The sequence below is a fragment of the Tachypleus tridentatus genome, chromosome 7, assembly GCF_004210375.1.
Source record: "Tachypleus tridentatus isolate NWPU-2018 chromosome 7, ASM421037v1, whole genome shotgun sequence".
Lineage (NCBI taxonomy): Eukaryota > Metazoa > Arthropoda > Merostomata > Xiphosura > Limulidae > Tachypleus > Tachypleus tridentatus.
In genome coordinates this window covers 26,008,340-26,032,206 of record NC_134831.1, presented here as the reverse complement: position 1 = coordinate 26,032,206, position 23,867 = coordinate 26,008,340, and the positions used below count along the sequence as shown (strand labels likewise).

The window sequence follows — 23,867 nt, the reverse complement described above, 5'->3', positions numbered from 1 at the left end:
GCTTGAGAAAATAATGTAGACAATATTTCCAGTTCAGTTTGTTTACTTTTTAAGACTTCCTACTTATAGGCTAGAAAATATACTATTTGCATTTTGCTTCAACTTGTTTGTGCATTTGTTTGATAATCTATATTCGCCACGTTAAATTAACAATTTTTTTACCATTTTTGTTTATATTATTCTTTAGGTGTTGTAACATTGCTATCCTGTTTCGCTATTTGACAATGTTTTTAAAATCTATTAGTAAGGTGACACATATGGAATACGAAAAATAAGCTTGAAGTAAGATTATGAGATAGGTTCTTATTCAAATATATCACTGTTTAAGTAACATAATCTAATAATTTACTTTTACTAGTATTTTAAGGTTACGATGAAGTTTGCTTTATGAAATAGTTAATAGTAACGGTCGTAATAAGAATGAATAGCAAAAATAAACATTATATAGTGAAAAAACGTAAACGTAATATCAGTCTAAATGTGTATCAGTTGCTCTTCTATGGCAGCTGCAAGATCTTATTTTAATATATGCATATAAATTACCTATCTATTTGTAAATGTAATACATTCTTATAACACTTTATTTCTAAATATAATGTGGTTTCAACCTTATGAGCTTTCTAATTAGTAATAAGTTATAAACAACACAAATTACACCAGAAAGAAAAGTTTAACCCTACGACTTGATAGTTCTTTCTTCTTTGAACACATATCAAACTATTTTAGTTTGGCTATGATAAGTAATGCTAGTTACATGAGTTATTGTAGTTTTATAGTGACTAACTTCAAGTGCGAGACTTTCCTACTACACTTAATGAACAGGCTATTTTCTAATGCTGTTATTACTACAAGTGCAATAAAAGGTCGTCTCAAGAGAAATCGAGAACTCTTTCTCCACACTCTGAATGGATTATTAGATGGATTCTCCACAATCATCTTGTAGGAGTTCATATTTCAGCAAAGTGATGTAATAAATTCCACTGTCGTAGATACAGTAGCTGGATATCACGTCTTGAATTGTTGTTGAATTAGAGCTGACAAGAATTACTAACTCAGCGACGAAGTTAATTTATATTAGTGCAACACTAAAGTGTATGGAAAACAGACAATTTTCAATATTCTGTTGAAATATGTATTACATTCTTTACGTAAAATCATATTCATTATACTTATAAATTGTTATTGGACAATTTACTCTGGTACTCAAGCAGTTTCTATTTGTTTGCAATATAAATCATATAAATATAACACCCTACAAAAAAGACTAATTTTGCTATAAAACTTACAAAAAATTGAAACCATTGTTGGCAGAACTGAAATAGCAGGAACTTAATAGAACTGAGTAGTTGACTTGCCATTGTATCCTAATAACACTTACAAGGAAAGTAATTAGATAACAATGGCAAGTCAACTACTCGGTTCTATTAAGTGTAAACTAAGATACTTTGACCAACTGACGATTATTTCGTAATAATATAATTTTTCACCTCCGTTTTCAATCAACAATGTTATTGTTTGAATTACTTTAGTTGTAAAGAAAACCTGTAAATTATGACAACATTCCAAATAATTTCGAACTTCAATGATGTTAAAACTGAAAAAAAAGGAAAAATGATTTGGAAGTAATATGTAGTAGCATTAGTTACTATTTAAAGCAAAATTGCACAATATTATATATATCTGAGCCATATAATATCTAAAATTAATTTTGTTTAGTCACAATGCTATTGACTAAAAACATGAAATACAGGTACAGTATTGTTTACTTTATAACATAGTTTAATTTCGTTATTGTAATATAGAGTAAATAGCAGAATAGATATTAACTATATCCTTGAGAACGTACTAGTAATATTATTTTAACTGTATGTTAATTACGTAACCATGGCAGTTGCAAAATCCACACTTGAATAAAAGATACATGATTCATCAATCCTTAACATAACTGGATCCTTATAATACCGTACTTCTGAATGCGATGTTATGCCAATCATATTTTTAAGTAATCAAAATTAAGTGTTAGGCAACACAAAATATATCTGAGAGAATTTTTTTTAATATATGAATTGGTAATTTTTATTTTTTGAATATACTATAAAATATTTCAGTTATTCTGTTACATTATCTATTTCACAAGTTCTAGGAGTGATATTACTTAGTTTCGATAGTTTGATTATAATCAGTAATGCTAGTTTCATTAGTCATTGCAGTTTTACATGGAATAACTTTTAAAATGCGAGTCTTTCCTACTACACTTAATGAACAGGCTACTTTCTAATGCTGTTTATTAGTACAAGTGCAATAAAAGCTCGTCTCAAGAGAAATCGAGCACTCTCTCTCCACACTCTGAGTGGATTAGTTGACTTCTCCACGATCATCTTATAGGAGTCCATATTCCCTTTGGTGTACTTCCAGCAAAGTGATGTAATAAATTCCACTGTCATAGATACAGTAGGTGGACATCACGTCTTGAATTGTTGTTGAATTGCAGCTGATAAGAATTACTAACACTGCCACGAAATTAATTTATAGTAGTGCAACACGAAAGCATATATAGAAAACAGACAATTTCGAATATTCTTTTTACTACAAATAAAAACTTTCTCTTTGATTATAAATCGTTATTTATTATTGTACACGATAATTTCTGTTTACTCACAATACCAGTAACATACGAGAAGGTATAAACAAAGAAGGAAGACCAGTTTTGCTATAAAAGTTACAAATACATTGTTAACAGTTCTTAAAGGACTTCTTCGCTGTCTTTAATTGTATAAGATTCACACATTTTCTATATACATAATTCATAAGTATTATTTGGAGATTAAAGAAAATCATTTGTCAAACTCTATTCAACGTTAAATAAGAGAATTTGTCCAACTAACTACGCTTTCATGATAAAATAATAGTTTTACATATCTACTCTAAATCACAAATGTTTCAAGTGCATCAGTTGTAGAGATAGACCAGTAAAATACCAATATCAACTTTGTTAGTGTTAAGCATAAAGAATACTATATGCTATTTATGCTAAGCCCACCACAGGCATCGAAACACGAACTTCGAAGTTATAAGCATCTAAATTTACCGCAGAGCGACTGAGAGTACAAAAATATGCCATGATCTTTGAAGCTTCAGCAAAATTAGAAATGAAAAATTAGTTAGAATGAACTGGAATGAAGCAACAGCAACAGTTGTTGTTTTATTTCAAAGCTAGAAACAATGCGATGATTTAGCTGCCCTTTGTCAAGCCGTAAATGTTGGCATTTTAATTCATAGCTGGACAACAATTAAGAAACGTTTCAGATTAATATTTTATCTCATGGGAAGCTTTGTTTGTTTGTTTTGTTTTTTTCTGTTTTGGGCAAAGATACACAAGGGTTATCTGCATTAACCGTTTCAAATTTAGCAGTGTAAGACTAGAGGGAAGGCAGATAGTCACCACCACCGACCGTCAACACTGGTGATACTCTTTTACTAACGTCACATTATAACCCCCTCGACGCTAATTAGGTGACCATGTTTGGTCTGACAAAGATTCGAATCCATGATCCTCAGGTCACGAGGATTGTGTGAAGGGAATTCGAGCTCATAGTAAAACGTTTCAAAATACGAGGCTAAATAAACTGTTCTGAGAAGGAAACCATGAGAAAGTTTACTTAAAAATTTATTCTTTTATACAAGCTCAGCTGCCAACATATTATTGTGAATATGAATAAAAGGCATTAATATTTATGAAGTGCCTTAGACAAAAACTATTTTGTACAACAACATAAATAAGTTTCTCACTGAATTATTTTGTCAATGCACCAATCATAATTTTTTATTCGTTTCACTGACGCTGTTGTATTTCAATAGTATAAAATTTATGTAAATTTGTTTTTTTAATCTAGCATCCTTCGAGACATTGGATCTTATTTTGACCATATCAAAAAGGATTGTTACAATTTAAAAATGTAAGAAATCTAATCAAATATAATATTATTTTGTGAAATGCTGTTGAAAAAATATAAAGGCTTTCATTTGGATGTAGAAAACAATATATTTCTTTTCTAAAATATGGTTTACATTTGTTGAATTGTCAAATCCTAAAAGAACGAGCACGCGAGTACGTTGTAAACGGAAAGGTATTGTAAATTCGTCATATCGGGAATTTAAAGAAAATAGTATTCATTTAGCACTATCCAATGTGAAATTATGTGTTGCTTTTGTTTTCTTGTTTCTTTTAATAAATTTTAATTTTTAAAGCTTAATATATTTAGGTATGATATTACTTGCATATTACCTTTGCTATGGTTCGGCATGGTCAGGTGGTTAGGGCGCTCGACTCCTGGGACCCTGATATTAGGATGTATAACACCTTTACGGCTGAAATGGTGGGAGGTGTTATAATGTGACGGTAAATCGAAAGAGTTGACAGTGGGTGGTGATGACTATCTGCCTTCCATCTAGTCTTACACTACTAAATTAGGGACAGCTAGTGCAAATAATCCTCGCGTAGCTTTGCGCAAAGTTCAAAACAAGCTGAATCGTTGCCGGATTTTAAAAAGTTCTAGTTCCCTAGAGGCACTAGTATTTTGAACTTTATCTAAAACAGTTTTAATTTAATATATAATTAATTTTTTGACAAATAAGTGAAGTAAATTAAAAATAACATGCAATACTATTGTGCTGTTTCTTTATCGTCTACAATAAATTTAAATAACAAGTTATTGAAAGGTTAATTCATCATGGAAGCAAGATTTAGCTTCATCTCTGTCTGCATGTTCTTTGAAGTTTTTCTCTTTTTTTTTTTATGGCCCGGCATGGCCAAGCGTGTTAAGGCGTGCGACCTCGCAATCTGAGGGTCGCGGGTTCGCATCCCCGTCGCGCCAAACATGCTCGCCCTTTCAGCCGTGGGGGCGTTATAATGTGACGGTCAATCCCACTATTCGTTGGTAAAAGAGTAGCCCAAGAGTTGGCGGTGGGTGGTGATGACTAGCTGCCTTCCCTCTAGTCTTACACTGCTAAATTAGGGACGGCTAGCACAGATAGCCCTCGAGTAGCTTTGTGCGAAATTAAAAAAAAACAAACCCTTTTTTTTATTTCAGTTCAGTATGAAGGAAGTATCAAAATATAAGAATCTAAAAATCATAATATAAACAAAAATAAAGCAGTTTTCTTTTGCATAAACAAAAACGAACGAATAAAAATATAACAGCTGTTAACAACGTTCACTGGAAATTGTTTTATGTGGATCTTTCAGAAACAAATAATTTGAAAATCAACAGCTAATGTTTCATTTTTCTTTTTTATTTCTACAGCCAAATAACTTTCAACGAACATTTCTGAAAATCTAATATTTGCTTAAAAGATACTCAAATACGCTACACAAATTAATCTCGCTTTCCATTAAAGATTTTATAAGCAACGCTACGTAAGGAGTTAAAAGCTTAAATTATAGTGTGATTCTGTGTGGTTCCCGGGAACACATTAGACCTTCACGTCCAACCTTGGCTGTTGTTTAGCTGCTTGATTATGTTTGATGATTTCTTAACATTTCTCTACTACATCCTATAGTCATAGCTAAGAAAAGCTACTTTTATAACATTAATTGTCTTTAGTTTGTTGCACACACGACATAAAGCTATTTATATTTTTCAAGTAAATATTTTATTACCAGTGTATAGTCTTAACCTCACAACAACTTCCAGAGATACCGATAAAATATACTGTACTTACTTTATTTTTTACAAAATACTATTTTACAATTTAATTTACATTATATCTAGCTACCGGTTTACACAGTAGTTGGTCGCCGTAGGTTACATAACAAGTCTACTAGATTTAGTGGAGAGACGTGCTTAGGTCTATGTTTATCATGGATGATAAAACTTCTCATTGTACTTAGTGAAGCATAAAGAAAAACATAATTATTAATGTTACTTTGAGTTTGTTTTGTATTTATATGATGATAATAAAGATCAAGCAGGAAAGTCACGACCTTACCGTATCTTATAGCAACAATCAAACTGTTATGCACCAGTAGCTGTTTAAGCTGAGGTATTATGAATGTAGCAATAGTTCAGAGACCGAGTAACACAAGGAAGTATATAAAGAAAAAAATATTTTAGATATAAACATTCGTTCTTTATAGTGGCTCAGCTGTAAGTATGACGGTTTATGGCGTTAAGAATCGGGTTTGGATATCAGCTGTGAACAGAACATAGATAGCTCATTGAGTATCTTTGTGAGTAACGATAAACAAACATTGATGCACGACAACTGTCTCGCAAAGCATTATGCAACGTGCAAAAGAACATATGCCAATCAGATTTACGTCACTTTTACGAAACAAGCTAGCAGTTTTAAAATAGTTTTGCTAGACCTCTGAAACGAATCAATTAGACGTAGTTGATGAAGTACGGAAATAAACAGTTCAGACTTTTGTAATCTTAAGAATCTGCACCTAATAAATTAGAAGCTATATTATTTGTTGGCACCAGTAGCCATGGTAACGAAACATTGTACCAAACATCACGTAGCTTATCCAGCTAGAGATGCATTATCGAAACAGTGCAATTTGTGTTCATGTTCGTGTGTTAGTAGTTAAATCGTTTATTCTTTAGTGAATGTTAGAAGAGACTCGCTAATTATGCCTGACGTGCGTCATTTCGTTGAAATTGTTGAAGTTTAGCTTTACTTTGTAAGTCTACGGATTTACAACGCTAAAATCAGGGATTCGATTGCCCTCGGTGGACTCAGCAGATAGCCTAATGTGGCTTTGCTATAAGAAAACACAAACAAACAATACTCTCTTTTAAAAATATATATTAGTTTATTTTTGCAACATATACATTTAAACGTACAATAACATATTTTTGTTTTAGAAAAGTTTCTATGAAAAATCTGCATGAATTTTCCTATAATATTTCTTTTCTAGTTAACTCTTCACACATAATTAGTTTCATATTATATCCCTGATAGGTCAGAGGCAACTTTACTTACATGGTATGAATCATAGAGGTTCGTTTCCCAGAGTAAACAACGATTAGGTGACCTTATGTATTATTTTAAGAAGGTTATAAATTTGGTTTGATAAGTTTTACTTAGTGAAGGAAGATTTTAAAAAATTTTGTAACTAACATTCTGTAATTATAGAAGTCAAGATGTGAGAAGAAGTCACGTGTGTACTATGAAATTTGTTTTATCTCCGAGATGGGTATTTGTACCTTGTGTTTATATAAAACCTACTAATTTTATCTGCAGTAGTCAATAATTTTGAGCTATTGACCTCAGAGAGCAACCAGTTAGTCATTAGCACCCTAACATTCATTACCCACAGTAAAGGATTAACGGTCGACCTTATAACGACTTTCTTTCTCTGCGACCTTTGAAATGGAAATTATTTATACTTACCGATATTTTGACGTGCTTTTATTAATTTAAACAAGAAAAAATACGTATAAAAATTAAGCTGTATTCTTGTATTTTAAAATGTAATAAAAAGAATATTCTTAAAAATACATAAGTATAAATTAATTTTTTATAAGTAATTTTATAGGTATTCTATGAAAACAAATTCCTCAACATTTGTACAGATGTTTGTTATCAGTAATTTTATTTTACCTTTGTTTATTTTGATTAAAAACATTGAGTAAAGCCACTCAAACACTTACTATAAAATTACAAAACTTTGAGAAAGGTAACGTAATCCTTGCAAAACTTATAGAGAATTAGGAAATAATTGTGAATGTAATTTTCTTAGAGACATAGAAGTAATAACCTGTGAGTTTTATGTAACTTTAGTTTAGGAAAAAAACAACAACAAAGGTTACAAAATTTAAATAAATGAGAAATGGGTAATTATAGATATAGAAGTAAGCGATAAAGTAATACATTTTAACTATAAGACAAACTACAAGAATAACAAGAAAAGTTATTTATACATTACACAATTAATAAAGATGTTGAGACACCTTTCAAAGAAGAACAATTATTCCGGAAACAAACTATAACAACTAAAATGATATGCTAATCATTCAATTTATAAACATAAAAAAAAAATTCGAGTAGATACAAACAAATTAATTCATTATAACGCGACTTTTTTCAGAGATCATTTGCCATTCATAATTAAGTTACACCATAACATTTGAAATAGAATGTTGAATTTTCATGGAAGGTAAACCGTCAGATATTAAGAATGCAACATTTCTTTTAGCTTCTGGCATTTAGGATGCTAAATAGTGTGGAATATGAACGAACTAAAGAGAAACTAATAATTAAACAATATTTGTTTATTCTAAGTGGCTTAGTGTATAGTATGCCGGATCTTTGAATTAAAAAAACTTTCTTACGATTGCCACAAAAAAGAAAGATATTCTTCAGTTTAAGGTCAAGTATACTCAATAATAATAACAGTCACATTCCTCTAGCCGGTCATACAAGAGTATCTTAAGTGTAGGTTGAGGGTGTTGTTTGTTAATCGTCATTTTTCCAGTTTGTCAGTTTAAAATTGCAGGTGCCTATGGTAGATATCATTTATGTAGCTTTGTGCGAAAATTATGAAAATCAATCAATAAATAATCTAAATTGGCTTAGCAATCAATTACTTTCACAGCTGTGATTAGTTATTTGAATTTTCTTGGATCTAGAGTCTGTACTTTTGGGGATAGTTATGTTGAAAGTTTGACTGAAGTTAAATTATTGGTTGGTAAGACAAAGAAGTACGAAGTAACGGTTTTTAGTTATTGTTTTGTTTATGTTTTGTGTATTTGTTATCTTCTATAATGTAGATTATCTAATTTCTATCAAGTTTAAAAAAATACTAACTCTCTTTCTTCGTAGTGTATATTAAATATTAAATGATTTATCTTTATACTAAAAATTCAATACAAAGCTCTGTAAGCATTGTTGTGTAGAAAGAAAGTTAAAATATAACTATGTAAAACAAATTATAACATGTTGTTATTCATGTAATATGTAATCTCGTGGTATGAATAGGTAAGAAAACGCCTAAGATCCGAAGTTCAGTGAGTTATTTGAGAATAGTTAAAGTATAGAAATATAAAGTATATTTAATATTAAAAGAATTATATTATTACATATAATCTTGATAAACGTTTAACATCTCTGTGTAATTCTATGGATTAGTTTTCTTCTAGTCTTTTCTTCCTAATTATTTGGTATTTATTCTTCTTTGAATATTATTTTAAAATCGAGATATTTAGTAACAAAGTCCTGGTTAGGCACTTATTATTGATTATCGATACTAATATTTTACCAGGATGTGTTTTTTAGCTATAACATCGTTGTGCATATCCAAGTTATGTTAAAAAATATTATAAATATTATCCTTCACCAACCAGAAACACAATAGGTAAAGGAATTTTTATTTTTTTATTGAGACATATTTCTAGTGGCCTTATTGAAAAAAACCCAACAAGACATAAAGACAAGATCCAAACTTTTAAAACAACAAGGCAGTGCCTGATTTGATAAGAAGTTTCGTGTTTCTTAGGTATGAACTGTTATCCGAAAGGATTTGAAAGAATAATTGATATATTAATGTTAAGTCAGCTCCTTTGCAATAGTTGTTTTTTGAATTGTAAATTATTACATAGCAAATGATCATTTAGTCATTTGAATATGATGGTTCTATGTTCTTTTATAATCGCCCCCCGTTAGTACAGCGGTGTGTCTACGGATTTAAACGCTAAAATCAGAGGTTTGATTCTTCTCAGGGCTTAGCAGATAGCTCGATGTGGTTTTGTGATAAGAAAACAAACACATTCTTTTATAATCGTTTTAATTTTACAAACGTAAGTTGAAACTAAATGTAACTTAACAGTTTTCTATAAAATGTTCGTGCGATTTTTATGGGATATGGTATGACATTTTTACTCTGGAACCTTTTTCTTTTGTTGCCTAATTGTTAATTTTCAGCTAAAGTTATACAACTAGAGCGAATAATTGTTCAGGTGTGTTAACTTTGTCAACTAGAGTTGGTTGTGAATTTTGAATAATTAAAAAGAATGTTGGAACAAATGGTTCGGTTTGTATATCAGAATGTCTGGTTTTGGTAATAACACTTTTATTGATAAGGAGAAAACAACATAACCTGAAGATGACCTAGGAAGGTCAAAACATTGTCCTCTTCTTATCAATAAAGTAATAATACCCATACCAGCCGTTTTGGGATACATTGTTATCTCAAGTGGGTTTCTCTTTATCAAGAAGTGGTTTGGTTTGTTTTCAATTTCGTGCAAAGCTACAAGAGGGTCATCTGCACTTGAAACAAGTGAATTAATAAACAATATTTTCTGAATATTATTCCTATTATTTGTGCATTTGAACTATTCTATATGTACACGAAATATCACTTATAAAAAGGGGAATAAGTATAGCTATTGTGCACTGATTTTATTATAAAAGTTATGCGTTTTTATTGTAACCAAGTTTAACATTTATATGCTCAGTCTTCTAGTAGCTTCTTTTTTATTAAGGCATTTTACATTGAGTTAAGCAATCAGATAATCTTATCAGTTATTTAATCATTTTATGTTGAATACCAGTGACTGGGATTAATCATTTTAATCTCAGTTAAGCATATAGTCTTATTTAATAGTTCTTTTAACTAAACAATTGACTAAAATATTTGTTTTATAATTCGTTGGCAGCTTATTTTTTAGGTTTCGAATCATTATACATTTCCTATTTTCTAACCTTTGCAAAAGTTCCCTGTTTTTAGATATAAAACAGAGTGTTTGCTAGTATTTAATAGAGAAGTTTAGAAGTAGTTTTTAAAAATTAAGAGATCCGGCTAAGTGACACAAGCTTATGAAACGATGTTTAGCCCCAGTCCATCTGAGGATATTCGTTGGGCTACATGTTTTATTAGTAAAATATTTTAGTTTACTTTGCAGGGTTTAAATTCGCAGTATTAAAAACATTATTTGCTTGTGTCAGTAAATATGCAATTTAATATTACATATTTTCGCTTTCTTTTATTTCATTTAATAGTTACGATGTAGGAAAGCACGGTATCTATTATTGAAAATACTTTACACTTATATAATTTTATATTTCTCAGAAGTTTTGGTGTATTTTTTCTTAAGACACTATTGGTAAAAAGATGAAGAAGAACTATTTTATTAATAATCAGTGATGTCGAGAAACCCACTTGTTGAGAAATTTATATGCAAAAACGGCTCGTTTGGGTTGCTCACGAATCAAAAAATCACGAAACCATATACTGCTGTATACCATATATTCCTGACATCAGCAAACAAATAACCAACATTTGGCAAAAATTAGTTACAAAATATGACATTCCAGTTAATACCAAATTTATTCAAAAAACCAGGCACAAAACTGAGGTCTATACTATGTAAAAACTACACTGACAAACACCACACCAACATTATTTACAAAATACAATGTGATAACTGCCACGACTTCTATATTGGAGAAACAAGTAGAAAAATGGAAACCAGATTTAAAGAACATAAAAAGTCACCTTCATACGTTTTCGAACACTGCAAGTCAAATAAACACAACATAACCATAGAAAACACTCAAATACTAAATAAAGAAACAAACATAAACAAACGCAAAATTAAAGAAGCCTTACTTATACAACAACTTAAACCCAAAATAAACCAATATAAAGGAACGTCTTTATACCTATATTAATATAATAAAATAAATAAAATTATATATTCAAACATCTAATACCGCCCTCTACATTTCGACACACAGTTACACAACCCCTTTTAAACATGTGGTCAGCTTCCGGTCAGTTACCTCTTTCTTTGTGAACCTGACGATGACCGAAGAAGGTCGAAACGTTGTTCGCTCTTCTATGTAAAATATTTTCTCAACCCAAACGAGCCGTTTTTGCATATAAATATCCTTGGATTTGTTTAATTTACTTATATGATGATGTAAAACAGTAAATAATTTGATTTTTTTTTTCAGTTGTAGTAACCAAACAAGTTATCAATAAATGTCATTTGTCTGAAAATTGTGGTCTACAATGTCTACTATTACAGATATTTAAGTGGGGTTTTCAGCCAAGAGTTTAAAATTAAAACTTGGTTTTAGTTTTGTGTACTTCAGGTATAATTAAGTTCTATTTTAAAGCCACTATTAAATCGGAAATATTTACTTAATGTGCATGATTGAATTATTTGCCTTACATTTTCCTGTCTTGTTCACCTATATATACACTTGTCTTCAATGTGACAAAGACAACATTAGACTTACAATAAGTCACAACGAATACTGTGATCGCAGTGAAACTCAGAGCAAACTTTCTTCTGCGTAATTAAGACTTAAGTCTGTTATCCATGCCTATCATTTTAAAATATCTGTGTCTGAATTACTAACAACATTGAAAAAGAACCGGATCTTGCTCGTTAAAAACAAACAAATAACAAACAACTTTAAATCACACTGAGCTTCTGTTGGTATTTTGTTAAAATCTAACTTTCGCATTCTGATAAAGGAAGCACAGTTTTTAAAATGTGCGTTTTCAGAAATGATGTTAAAATTTGTTTTATAGAGAGTTAATCATATTTTATAAGAACAATTGAAATGAAATGTGTTACTAAATTGGTGTGTTGCAGAAGACACAAATCCTAATTTATTTGATTCATGGCGAATTTATGCTAAAGAATGTTTTAGTGACATGATTAAATACAAATACGTGTACAACCATAGAACATTTTACAGAGGGAAGCCTTAAATGTGCTCATGAGAACTGGAAGAAATTCTCACCACTCTTTGACATCATATCCAAAGAGATCCCGAAGAACTTTGTCATCCGCAAAGAAAATGTAGCCCAGAAACAAGCTTTGTGATGAAGCTGCTCTCGTAGCTTCTTATATTTATGATAATCTATTACAAAAGGCATTTAAGATTACAAAATTTCTGACTCCAGTAACAACACCTTAAAGTCAAGGCCTTTTATATGAGCGTACTTGTTTTTATTTGTTAAAATAGCTTATTGCTAACTAGTTAACTTTTGGGTTCTTATGGATTCAAGTGATAAGAGCTGTATTACATGCTATTAAAAATGCCATATAAACACACACATACACACACACACGTATATGTTACAAAAACATATGTAAATCTCCAAGAAAATAATTAAATATACCATTATCACCAATAAAAAATCAACATATAAAACCACTTTTCATAAAAAAAATCCTGCCTTCTAAGCAAAAACCTGTTACTGTTCAATCCACTAAAGATGAAGATCTTTCTAAACAATCCAGTTCTTCTAGTTCAAAATCTACAGACAGCCATGATAAAATTTCAAAAGATCATAAAAAACTCGGATATAACAGGACCACATATGGAGGTAGTTTTACTAAATCACTCGATATTGTTGATTTAGCTACTGAAAAGAAGGCTGATGTAGTTAGAGAGTAATTTAGACCTTTCGTATCTGTTGATTCCATGTCTTTAACAAATAACACTGCTAATTCCATACCCATACTTATTTTACATGATACTGGGGCGACTCACTCATTATTGTTAAAGAATATACTACCTTTATATTCGATTTATGCTACTGGCAAATGTGTTATTAGTCATGGTATTGAGAGTGGTTTTATTAATGTTCCTCTTCATAAGATTTATTTAGCATCAGTCCTAGTTTTGAGATCAGGTGTGGTTGGAGTAAGACCTATTCTGCCAATGACGAATCTTTATCTTTCAGAAAATATTTAGGTGGGAAAATGTTATTGCTGAATCCAAAACGGTTAGCAAGTTGGTCATTGTTTCATTTAAGGATGATGTTGTTGAGAAGAATGCAGAAGTACTTCCCTCTTATGATGTGACTCGAGCTTAGGCGAGCAGTTTAGCCCAAAACAAATGGTAGACACATTATCATAGAACGACATTATAGCTTAGTATTAGGTATTTTGGGATACGATAAGGATCTTGTGAATAATTATCTTCCTGACAACTCCATGGTGAGTGACATAAGCGATCTAGTTAAACTGGTAAAGTTCCATTTGCTAAAGGTAAATTGATCGCTGAATAAGAAAATGATTCACGGATCTATTAACTATTTAAATATTTACTCCAATTATATAAACTAGATAAAGTTCTAAATGGTTACTTTTTCGAAAATGTTGTGCTCATGAGAAAATGGAGACCACCAAATGAGCTGAGGTATATCAAATCGTTCCAAAAGAATATTGCTCTGAAATATTGAAAACTGTACACGAACTCCCCAAGGAGGGTCATTTTGGTGTCAACATGACATGTGACAAAATTATGAGACATTTCTTTTAGCCAAAATTTAGGTAGGATGTTTCTCAATTTTGTAAAACTTGTCATACATCAATTACTTTGATAACTTAACCAGAAAATTCCTGTGGCTCTTTTGAAACCTAGCTCAGCTTTCGAAGAACACTTCAGTCGCGTTATTGTTGACTGTGATAACTCAAAAAGATAACATTTGTGTTTAAGCACTTTCATGTGCTATGTGTGTGTGTTTTCTTATAGCAAAGCCACATCAGTTTCTCTGCTGAGCCCACCGAGTGGAATCGAACCTCTGATTTTAGCGTTGTAAATCCGTAGTCAACCGCTTTACTAACGGGGGAGCTTCATGTGCTATCTAATTTTATGATCGTTAGGTTACTTACAATGACTGTATTATATACTGTCATGATGTTTGAAGTTTTATAATTCTTTGAGAATGTATTATATTTTATACATTCTTAGTTATCAATGTATATATACATATATATTTATAATATCTTAATTGAAAATTGTCTTACGCTAATTTTTAATTCTCTGAGGAAGAAGATGTATAGGATTTAATATTATGCATTTATTTTAATATTTATGCTTATTTCAGTTTAGTATGTTGAGAAATGTATGCAAATCATATTGTTACTTGTATATTGAGAATGTGTATGTGTATTCTTATAGCAAAGCCACATCGGGCTATCTGCTGTGTCCACCGAGGGGAATCGAACCCCGGATTTTAGCGTTGTAAATCCGAAGACTTACAACTATCCCAGTGGGGGATATGTGTACTAGAAACATCCCGCCCCTTTTCTGTATTTGTAGAATATTGTCAAGCGTACACATCAGCAATGTACAATGTATGTATGTAAAATATCAGTATTATTGTCTTAGCTTAAATTTCTAGAAAACATCCTATAAAACTTATAAAAAGTAACAAACATAACGCGTGGAGTAGTTTTCAATATTGTTGGTTTGCTACATTCAATGTATTATAAACCTCGGAAGCTATATTTGTGATAAACGCATATTGTTATAAAAACTACAGATATTTGACCAGAAACGATTATAGATTTCGAACATTACAAACCTCTTTACTTGAATGAACTAACTCCAGACGTTCATATTTCTACGAGAGTATTATGTATCTTCGTCTGTAAAAAAAAACGTGCGAGCAGAAAGAAATAGTTTACCCGTTAAACGAATTGTACCGAAATAAACATAGAATTAATTCGTTCATCGTGAACCGTCGTTAAAATATTCAGTTCTATGCAATATAGAATACTCAGTATTGTTTGTAAGTTTGTAAAACTTTCATACATAAATTATTATTTGTAATAACCTTTATTTTATATTGTATTGTTGTTTATATTTTATAATAGAGAAAATTGTGTGTATCATAAATTTAGTAAATATCGACATTCAATTGAATTATATATTCAAATTCAAATTTCCGTTTATTTCAAATCGTAACAGATGTCATACGTAAAATAATAAATTGGAGATTGACTGAGATAAATTTATTAGGTAATAATGTACATGTATAGAATAGTTGTGAAGATTAAACTATAACTTTAGACAACCAAAAATGATGTATATATTAGCTTGTGAACATTCTCAAATATATTACCGAACCAGTAGATTTTTGCCATCCTATCGTACTAATAAAAACAAAAACTAGCTATTTTCAGCTTTAAAAAGTAAAGTTCTTTTACTGAGATATTCAAAAATATTTTTACGCATTAAAATTCTTGTTTTTTGATATGTTAATACAAAAGCCATAACATATAAATCTATTTCGTGTGTCTAATTTTACCAAATATCATGCAACTGTGTAATCCACAAACTTATCTTTGTTTATCTACAGAGCAAGATTTATATAAGAGTACAAATATACATTACTAGAGAGAAAAGAAAATGGCTTTAAAGGAAATATTTTTTCTGTACTTATGTATACTTTGATGAACATGTAATTATGCATATAACTCGTATGGCGGAGAAACTGAGTTTTGTACACATGATAAAACTGCTTTAATGCTACTATCACAGACATCAAGATCCAGGATGAATGGGAATTTCTGATTAGGATAAGCCTGTAATAATGCTTCAACCATAATATGTTTAAAAAAATGCAATGTTTGATATATATATATATCTGTGTTTCAGCAAATGGGTAATCAGTTCATGCATGAAAAAGATTGCATGACAAAACAGTTTGAATGTAATAATTTCAGTTGGCCGTGACACGTGGCAGCAGCACATAAGCACGTTTACAAGTTTTATCTCTACATCAATTATGTGTTTCATGGTATATAACTGGTCTAGAAGTCAGAGGTAAAAAGTAGGTCAACTTTGATTGTAAGAACGTTTTCTGATCCGGTCGAGGTATTACATACCTGACTATCAAAGAGAAGATAGAGACGGAAATATTAGTAAAAACGCAAAGTACATCTCTGTTAACAGACAACACATTTTAACTCCTAATAATTTTCAGAATATAGCTTCTTGAATATCTGTTTGGATGAGATGCTGTTTTCTGTTCATTACTAGCATAATTTTTTTTTTATATACCAATATGCATTGTAGAAAAGAAGTAAAATTATGATCAGTTAATTTGCAACACAATGAGTGAAAGGAGGTAATATTTCTTGTTTTTCAAGCTATTAATGGTTTCATGGTGACATGTCTAGACACAAGATGTTGTGTACCAGCTGTTGTATTATAGAATAGTTACAGTTAATAGTCATTTAGCAGACTAATAGTCTCATCGTCATGCAAACTTTACTTTCTGAGTCTATTTACTATTATTAGTAACATTGTTAATTCACTTGATCTATATAGATGAATTCTATGGGAGCAGATAGAGAAATTCTAGCAAATAGAGAAGTCGCGAGGGGCTGGCACACGGAACCTTTTCCTCGATTATATTTAGTGTTTTGAAGAAACAAAATAGAAACCCATGATCGATATTATACTGGAACGCTGAAAATTCCAGCACCTATAGACCCGAACTCCAAATATTTTAAATAGTCAGCGACGTCTCTACAAGCTAGATTTACAGCTACACTTTATCTTAAGTTTGTAAAATCAATATTATGAAAAGATTTTTATATATTTTCTTTCTAAGCACTCAGATTATACTTTGTTGTAAATTTTGAATATTTACTGCTAGAAGTTTCGAGAGTAAAACTTGTAAGTAAGGTATCTTAACTTTGTGTTGCATTGAGTCATTGTATGAAATTGCACTTTAGCTTTTGACAGGTCCGTACAGGTCTTCCTAAAGTGCTATAATATTATCCTATTGCTGCATAAGAAATTAACATGAACTCCATAAGTCAGGGTACGTTTGTATGGTTTGTCTTAGCTCTTTTTCAGCTAAGTGTAGTATATATTTATCTATTTTGCAGTTAATCATGCAATAATAACCATGTACGATTATTTCAGTGCATGATTGCTTTTAGTTCCATATCATTCTAGTTGGAGTAGTGTAACCTTTTACGTTGTGCTGTATGGATAGTTTTACATGCATGAAAAAAGTAATTATTATAAGCACTGGTTTCTATGGTATTTGATTTGTGAATGAACAGTGACATTATGCACAATGAACATGTAGTGGTTAATATGTTACCTTGAAATATATATATATATATATATGTGTGTGTGTGTGTGTGTGTGTGTGTGTGTATGGCAGTAAATTCATGTCTTACATTACATATTAACCAATCTGTGTATATTATGTACATAAATGTGATGTATGCAAGAGCATACTTTGCCAGTCAAATAAGTATATTGGTATGGAATACTAGGATGAGTATGTAATGAAAAGGTCTATAGTGATTAGATTATAGCTTATTGACAGAGGAACGTAGTGTATTCTGTTTCACTAATGGTTTGAAAAGTGTGGGTTTCTATCGTAAACATGTGATATTTCTAGAATAATAATACTTTATATAATCTTTATTACGCTAAATGAGAAACACAGTGGGGTCATTGTTTATATTGGTGATGGAGAAACAATATAGTTTTGTTGAATATTTATGTAGTATTGAAGATAAAACTCTGATTATCGGTTTCACTTGAAATCAGCAACTTAAAGTATAATTTGTTCATAAGAACATGAATGATTTTACTAATGTATAATTTAGTTTCCAGTAGTTTATTATTAAGACATAAATATTGCATAGACTACTTGAATATAAGTCTGAATTTGTTCATAAAAAACATGCATGATTATACTTAATTATATTTACTTTGTGTTGGAAGACAAGCTCCAACTGTGAACAGATAAACTTGGTAGGTTATTATTGATGTAAGATATTGTTCTTTGTTTTACCACGTTTACAATTATACTGTTACGACAGAAAGTGTTCGTACCCCTGCGTCCCGAATAGTTTTTGCTCATAACTTAAAAAGTATCACGATTAGGCTAGTAGACGTATAGTATATTATAAATATAATACTAACACACATCTACATAAATTTTTATGTAACTTAAACGACAAATAATCTGTTTATAAACAAATAACTCAACATAGGAGGGGTAGAAAGTGTTCGTGCGTCTACTTTAATGGTCAGTTGTGTAGCCTTTCAGGTAAATTACTGGGCGCAATCTCTCCTTATAACCCTCCATGATCGTTTCACAGTACTCGACTGGTAGTTCCTTCCATTCTTTTTTACAGAAGACCTCCAACCATTGCAAGTTTTTCGGATGACGCTGATGAACCCTGGTCTTCAACTCATGCCAAACGTTTTCAATCGGTGACTGCGATGGCCACTCCAGAACGCTTATATAGTTCCTCTGCAACCAGGATTGCACATATTTCGATGTATGCTTAGGGTCATTGTTGTGCTGGAAGATCAAACGACGCCAAAGCCATAAGTTCCGAGCTTCATTCTTGATATAAATGCGTAATATATCAACGTACTCTTCTTTTTTCATGATTTCGTTGACGCGGTGAAGGCTACCTACACCAGAAGCTGAAGGAACCCAATAACATGATCGAGTCACCTCCGTGTTTAACTGTAGGGACGGTGTTCATTGGAAGATTTCGTCCCTTCTTCTTATGGGAAATATAGCAAACATCATTGTGGCCGAAAAGCTCGATTTTAGTCTCGTCTGACCAAAGAATACTCTTCCAATAGGTGAAAAGTTTATCTACATACTTTCTTGCATACCTCAATCGTGCTTCTAAACGAACAGGCTTTAAATATGGAGTTCTACGAGGACGGCATGCTTTGAACTCAGAAAAACATAACATGTTCGTAACTGTAGAGGTGCTTACTTCAACCCCAGTTTCCATTACCAGTTTCTGTATGTCGTTACGTGTTAAACGAGGGTTCCTACTAATTTCTCTGAGAACCTTCCTCTTGGTTCTCTCTGGAATTTTGGTGGGGCGTCTGGAATAAGGGAGGTTAGCAGTTAATCCTGTAAGCTTAAACTTGGCAATTATGCTTTGAACAGTAGATTTTGGCACATTAAGTTGTGTAGCAATACCGGAAAGAGATACACGAGATTTGCATTTTACAATAATTCGGTTTTTTAAAATTACTGGACAGTTGTTTCCTGTTCGCCATGATGACCAAGCAGATAATGAAAGGAGACGGCGCTCAATTGCTGGAAATAATTTTTTTGCTGGATAAATTCCAATAATTATAAACCCAGTGTCTAGTTCTGGAATGGTATAATGTAGTTTATTCGCCAAACTAAACAAAATTTTATGGGAATATCAGTTTTTTTTTCACACGTTCTGAAATGTACGAACACTTTCTGCTCCTCCTATTTTTGGTTATTTGTTTATAAACAGTTTATTTGTTGTCTAATTTACATAAAATGTATGTAGATGTGTGTTAGTATAATATTTATACTAACAATTTATAATAGATATTATAAATTATATTATATTATATTATATTAGTAGCAATTTATAATACAGCATACGTCTACTAGCCTAATCGTGATACTTTTTAAGTTATGAACAAAAAACTATTCGGGACGCAGGGGTACGAACACTTTTTGTCATAATTGTATATATACCTGGTAGCCAGACAATGATTAAAATACACATGTGCATGTAAAGTGACTGTACCCATATTTAGAAGTGAGGTCTAAAACTATAATGATACAGGAAATACTAAAGAATACAGATCTCAAATGGTTCCTCTTTAAAAACAGCAAAGTAAGCTATGAAAGCCTAAAGCACCTTAAGTGTCTTGACCACCAAATTAATACCACTGTATTTACGTTGTAAAGGTATATATATCTGTTTACCACGTATTTTGTGGTTCTGTTTGTGTATTTATTAGTTCAGTTGCATGTGCAATAGGTGCTTATAAGGTGTCATTTCTTTGTACTAGATTCATTATCATAGACATATATCACTTTCTCTCCACGAGTTGGAATGAAACAAACAAAAAGAGAAAGAAAAACAAAACCTTTAGACAACAATATATCCTTTTTAACCTAAATACAGAATAATTTTGCAGTAAAAATACCATTATGAGAAACTATCAGTCGGATGAAATTGGGTTAAAGGCTAAAATACTGTATATTACGATAATTTACCGCAACCAAATTATTTAACAATTTCTCATAGTTGTAAAGAGTAAAATAAATATTCATAGAAGCTAAACTTAAACCAGTACATGCATACACATTACTGACACATAAAGCTATCAGAGTTAACAAACGAACAAGGTGTATTACTACAGGGAACTCAGAAATTCAGTTAAAGGAAATTAACTCTTACAAAACAAACTTCGAAATATTAAGTTAATCCGTTGATTACAGAAGAGAACGACTGAAATAATGACAGATAAAATCAAAATATAAGCAAACTTATTTTCATGATCCATTACTTAAATGTGAGTAAAACTATTATACTAAAATTGTTTGTATGCTAGGTGATTCATTGAATATTTATGCACATATTCATAGATTATCCAAAAGTTGAGTACGTTATATCAAAATAATATTAGAACCTTGTCACGTTGTGAGAACTTATGTTGCCACATTGAGTCGTACACTATCTGCTTACTGTGCATCTTATCAATAGCTCTGCAGCGTAATTTTTGTTGATTAATATTTATTTCTATAGAATAACGTGATTACAATTTTTTTTCCAGCTGGTGCAGGAATGTAACAATTGAACTGATACGTCATGGAAGCAGTTTGAAAATGTGTGATTAATGTCAGTTTTTTGGCATGAAATTCTTCTGGTTTTTTATTTACTACTCTTTGGAAAACATGCATGTTTCTTGGTACTGATTTTTACTTTCGTGAATTTTTACCTTCTACAAGATGTCACTCTGCTCACCATGCTGGAGTACAAGTTGTTGCAGGTCCTTTTCTCAGAAGTTCTAGTTCAAAATGCTTATACGTATTCTTTTGTTTTATAATGCCGTTAAATATGAGAGATGTATTTTTATTAGAAGCCCTTAATCCTTGATTTAGACACACTTTTATGACACACTGAGCGTATGAATAATTCTTCTTTAAGGAAGAATTGACGGCAATAACTTTTCTGTGGCGTCACACTACCTACGGCAGCTATACAACGTCAAATTGCACTTGGGATTCATTCCACTCTATGATAATGTTTTATTAGCTGTTATTGTCACATCATACTCTGCCCTCTGTGTACGTATATATATCGTACTCCTTTTTTGAATAAACATAACTAATTTAATTAGGAAATTTGGAATTATTTCACTTGAAACAATATTAAACTGAACTCACATAATAATCTCTATAAATAATTGGCTTTATAATTGTTGTTTTTATTTAATTAGACACTCAACGCCTCACTTTGTAGATTCATCAAACTGACAGTACAATGAAGAAACATTCAGGCATATTAGGATACATTTTTTTCATTTAATTTTTCCCAAACATTCCTGCCACTTTCTTTAGAAATAAAGATCCAGAATATCTTTCCTAATTACACAATGTTTTTTTTTTAAAGTTTCATCCTGTTGGTCCGACATGGCCAAGCGTGTTAAGGCGTGCGACTCGTAATCTGAAGGTCGCGGGTTCGCATCCCCATCCCGCCAAACATGCTCGCCCTTTCAGCCGTGGGGGCTTTATAATGTGACGGTCAATCCCACTATTCGTTAGTAAAAGAGTAACCCAAAAGTTGGCGGTGGGTGGTGATGACTAGTTGCCTTCCCTCTAGTCTTACACTGCTAAATTAGGGACGGCTAACACAGATAGCCCTCGAGTAGCTTTGTGTGAAATTCAAAAACAAACAAAGAATTCATCCTGTTACTTCATTCTTGAGGTAGTTGGTTTAACTATATTACATCGAAATGTACATCCGTCTCTAGGGCAGAATTGCACTATTTAATTAGACAAAGTTTATAAACTAAATTTCTATTAACTTTTCTAGACACAAAACAGTTTTACAGTTATCGGTTATTCAATAAAACTGTTTAATTTACATTTATATGTATAAAAATAAAAAATCTCAATTTTCGACTTTTGGGTCATTTCAGCATACTTCAAACGAAAGCATTAATATTTGAATATTATCCGATGTTTTTCTGAGAATAATACCATACTCATATCTCCTTAGTGGGAAAAACATAACAGGTTTGAGCAACACAGTAATAGATTCGCCTCGTAACTTAAATACAAGAACAGTTTTATTGATTTTTAGCCAATTACTATTTCTCACGATGTAATGTAATTGCCTAGATTTCGGCTTTGAGAAGTCAAAGGCTGGGGATCAAAACACGTAATAAAAGCTCCTTTTACTATTAGTTTCAAATGTATAAACCAATTTGGGTTCAAGTTAGACGAGATTCGGGCAGCATCGCAGAAATCAGACCAAAATAATAAAAATATAGGGCAGTGACATTCTGCTGTAGTAAGAAAAACGGTTTCTAAATGTTTTCCGCTACAATTACAGTCCTAATTTTTTAGTTGTTGTTTTATCATTTAAGTTGTTCTTTGAATTATGATGTTGTATAATGATAGGAACAAAATGAGGGTTAATTTATATAAATCCTTCTTGAGATACATTTTTATTTCAAGTGAGTTTCTCGTCATCACGGACAACACAAATATAACGACGTAGAAAGGACCCAAAACCTTTTTAATAAAATAGACTCAAGTTATGTAAGGAAACTACTATTACTATCTGACACTATTAAAATATGTTTTCTCAGTGTTAACACACGGATAAGAAAGTTGATCATTTAATAAAGAAGATTTTTATTGAATATATGTTTTTGAGCACCGGTACTTCAGTAGTATACTAAAATAAATTGGATTAGAAAGGTATTTAATGTAAGACTATAAAGCAAGATCAATTAGAAACAAGAACTAATAGCCACTGTACATGAATGAAAATGAGTCTTTAATACAAATATACCACAGAATATACAAAGAAAAGAACAATGACATGGAAGTGACTATAACGGATGGAGATGTTGTAAAAGAGCGACTTGGAATAAACATCTGAGGGGAAATGAAGAAACTGGCAGAAAATAGTATGGGATGGTGAATCTTGAGGAATGACGGCAGTATAACTGACCTATCTAATTATAAGTGTGGTAAGTTTTATTAAACATTTTTTATCAAAAAATGTACTTAAAAAGTGTGGATAATAGAAGGACCG

At 31.2% G+C, this 23,867-nt stretch overlaps 1 long non-coding RNA gene across 1 annotated transcript; it reads left to right on the top strand.

Moving 5' to 3' along the window:
• The first annotated feature begins 9,390 nt into the window (after positions 1–9,390).
• LOC143255337 (uncharacterized) lies at positions 9,391–21,916 on the top strand. Its single transcript, XR_013030561.1, has 3 exons — positions 9,391–9,502; positions 14,935–15,110; positions 21,373–21,916. It is a non-coding gene; the product is annotated as an uncharacterized LOC143255337 (long non-coding RNA).
• The last annotated feature ends 1,951 nt before the right edge of the window (positions 21,917–23,867 follow it).